Raw genomic sequence first — 3,324 nt, 5'->3', positions numbered from 1 at the left:
TTTTCTTCCAATTCTCCATCCTGCTGCCTAGAATGTAAATGTGATGGCTGGAACTCTAACAGCTATCTTAGATCTTGAAGCCAAGAGTCCAAGGGATAGAGGAGTGGAAAGCTTAAAGAGCTTGCATTCCTGATGATATCATAGACGCTCCATACCAGTTCCAGACTGTATTTGTGTGTGTGTTGCATGCAAGGCTTATTCATTGTTTTTTGGTTTTTTAAAAAATTTATTTATTTTATTTATTTATTTTTGGCTGCGTTGGGTCTTTGTTGCTGCACACAGGCTTTCTCTAGTTGCGGCGAGTGGGGGCTACTCTTTGTTGCGGTGGGCAGGCTTCTCATTGTGGTGGCTTCTCTTGTTGCAGAGCACAGGCTCTAGGCACGCGGGCTTCGGTACTTGTGGCAAGTGGGCTCTGTAGTTGTGGCTCGCGGGCTCTAGAGCACAGGCTCAGTAGTTGTGGCGCACAGGCTTAGTTGTTCCATGGCATGTGGGATCTTCCCGGCAAGGGCTTGAACCCTTGTTCCCTGCATTGGCAGGCAGATTCTTAACCACTGCACCACCAGGGAAGCCCCTATTCATTGTTAATTTGGGTGTTCTATCACATAAAGCTGAAACTAATCTTTTTTTTATTAATTTATTTATTTGCTTGTGCCGGGTCTTAGTTGTGGCAAGTGAGCTCCTTATTTGCAGCTCTTGGGCTCCTTAGTTGCAGCTCGAGGGCTCCTTAGTTGCGGCATGCAGGCTCCTTAATTCTGGCATGCGAACTCTTAGTTGCAGCATGCACGTGGGATCTAGTTCCCTGACCAGGGATCGAACCTGGGCCCCCTGCATTCGGAGCGCAGAGTCTTAACCACTGCGCCACCAGGGAAGTCCCTGAAACTAATCTTAACTGCTTCAGTTTCTAAATGAAATTAAGCAAATAGATCTGATTTTATTTTTGCTTGTGTCATTTAAATTTATTATTTCATTATTTATGGTCCCACGTAAATCCTGTAATAACTCAGAATGAAAACCATAAGTTTGCATTAGAAATTTTGGTATTGTGATGTCGTCAGGGCTAATACTGATATATGGTTAGTGTTCATGTGTATGGTTATGCTGGTTGTTTACAGATGACTCCAGTACTGAATGAAAAGTGCCTATGCCATATTTGCTACTAAATATTTCAAAAATCACCCCAAATAAGAATTGCATTCACTGATTTGCACATTTAACAAATAGTTATGGAATGTACTGTGCTAAAGTGTCAATTCAATGGAGAATGAAAATGAACACAGACCCTGTCTATTTACAAACCAATAAGGCTATAGATATTAACGAAGAGTCATATGTATGTATATACATTTGATTGTATATATTTGTTATGATATAATAATATGTTAATATGCAGATGGGAACATCTGAGTCTCCAGGATCACATTCAGCCTCCAGGAAGCTCAACTGACCCCTCCTGGGCCCAGACTGCTGTGTGTATGTATCAACCTGGTATGTGCTGGGCCAGGTGACCCTCACCAGTCCTGGGGCTAAACACTATGGGGTTTCACTGTGGGGCACCATTTACGTACCCTCAGCATGGCTGATCATCACCCTGCCCAACCTCAGGTAAGCCGCCTGGTCTACAAAGTTCCTGAACTCAGAGTTGTGGACACAGGACGTGGCTCAGTGCATTGGAGTCTCTGGGATCGTCCAGCAGATCCTTAGACCAGATGAACGGCCTGGCTGCCTGCATACAGGTTCAAAAGCTAGAAGCGTCTTTCACCATCCATTCTTGGGAAATGCCTCTTACAACCTTTGCCCATTTCCACAGCCACTGCTGCACCTTTTCCAAGACCTCATCATACTAAGCCTCAGAATTGGCCTTGGACATGGCCTTCATGGTCCCCGACTCTCTACACACCTCCCACATATGTGGCTCTCATTACACGTGTATTAGCGTGAGTTTAGACCTTTGGGATTGGTGTACATACCTACATCCCTAACTTGAAAACATAAATTTCCCACATCTGCCAGGTGACATCCCATTACAAGTTATACATTTAGGCTCAGCATTTCAAGACTGCTTGCTTTGAGAATATGTGATCTGACCAAGATAGTACCTCCCTTTGGACTGTCAAGTTTGAACATGGTGGGTCCAGTTCCAATATGAATTTCAAGAGCTTGACTGAATGATATACACAAGTAACCATATAGAGAGACTGGTTGTGATCTCTCACTCTGCTCCTCCATTCAGTCTGTATCTGTTGAAAGGATGTATCTGTTGCATGGATTAGCCACTGTCTTTATACAGAAACGTCTCCTCTATGACTTGTTTCTCTCCGGAGTACCGGAGACCCTGGTGCCCGCCAATCTCAAGTCTCTCTTCCTCAGTCCAGCTGGTTTAGTCTCACAGCTTTGCCAACTGGGAGTATGTCTTCCACCTTTGCCCTTTCATTTATCAATAAAACAGGAGGAAGAACAATAGGGCCACAAATCCCTTTCCTTAGGCAGTACAAGGAGGCCAAGGCCATGCTATTTATAGCAAGTAATGCAAACGGAAATAAATCAAGATATTTTCTCCTGTGGGTAACTTTGTTCTGGCTCCTGGCTACTGTTTAACTTCCTTTGGTGATTGTAGCCGTATTTTATAAACCCTGCCAGCAGCTGGACCTTGCTCAACTGCAGCAAGTGCTGGGAAATCAGACCCAGCTCTCTCTATATACACCTTGTCCTGTGCACTTGCAAACGGACAAGGCTTGCTATCTGATTTCCTGTCCTGACAATTTTGCTTTACTTCATGTCCCTACCATTAAAAAAAATTTTTTTAATTGAAGTATAGTTGATTTACAATATTATATTAGTTTCACATGTATAATATAGTGATTTGAAATTTTTATAGCTTATACTCTATTTAAAGTTATTATAAAATACTGGCTATATTCCCTGTGCTATACAATATATCCTTGTGGTTTATGTATTTTATAAATAGTAGTTTGTATCTCTTAATCTCTTACCCCTTGTTGCCTCCCTCCCTCTCACCTCTCCCCACTGGTAAACCACTAGTTTGTTCTCTGTATCTGTGAGTCTGCTTCTGTTTAGTTATATTGATGTGTTTGTTTTATTTTTTAGATTTCACATAAACGTGATGACATACAGTATTTGTCTTTCTCTGTCTGACTTATTTCACTGAGCATAATGTCCTCCAGATCCATTCATGTTGTTGCAAATGGCAGAAATTCATTCTCTTTTATGGCTGAGTAGTATTCTATTGTATATATATATACCAGATCTTCTTTACCAATCCATCTGTTTATAGACACTTGTGTTGCTTCCATATCTTGGCTATAC

At 42.0% G+C, this 3,324-nt stretch overlaps 1 non-coding gene across 1 annotated transcript; it reads right to left on the bottom strand.

Annotated features, from left to right (window-relative positions):
• Positions 1 to 795: 795 nt before the first annotated feature.
• TRNAR-CCG (transfer RNA arginine (anticodon CCG)) lies at positions 796 to 868 on the bottom strand. Its single transcript has one exon. It is a non-coding gene; the product is annotated as a tRNA-Arg (tRNA).
• Positions 869 to 3,324: the final 2,456 nt, after the last annotated feature.

The sequence above is a fragment of the Neophocaena asiaeorientalis genome, unplaced genomic scaffold (assembly GCF_003031525.2).
Source record: "Neophocaena asiaeorientalis asiaeorientalis breed wild unplaced genomic scaffold, Neophocaena_asiaeorientalis_V1.1 scaffold332, whole genome shotgun sequence".
NCBI lineage: Eukaryota > Metazoa > Chordata > Mammalia > Artiodactyla > Phocoenidae > Neophocaena > Neophocaena asiaeorientalis.
The sequence above is the reverse complement of the archived record's forward strand: the minus strand, read 5'-3'. Positions and strand labels throughout refer to the sequence as shown.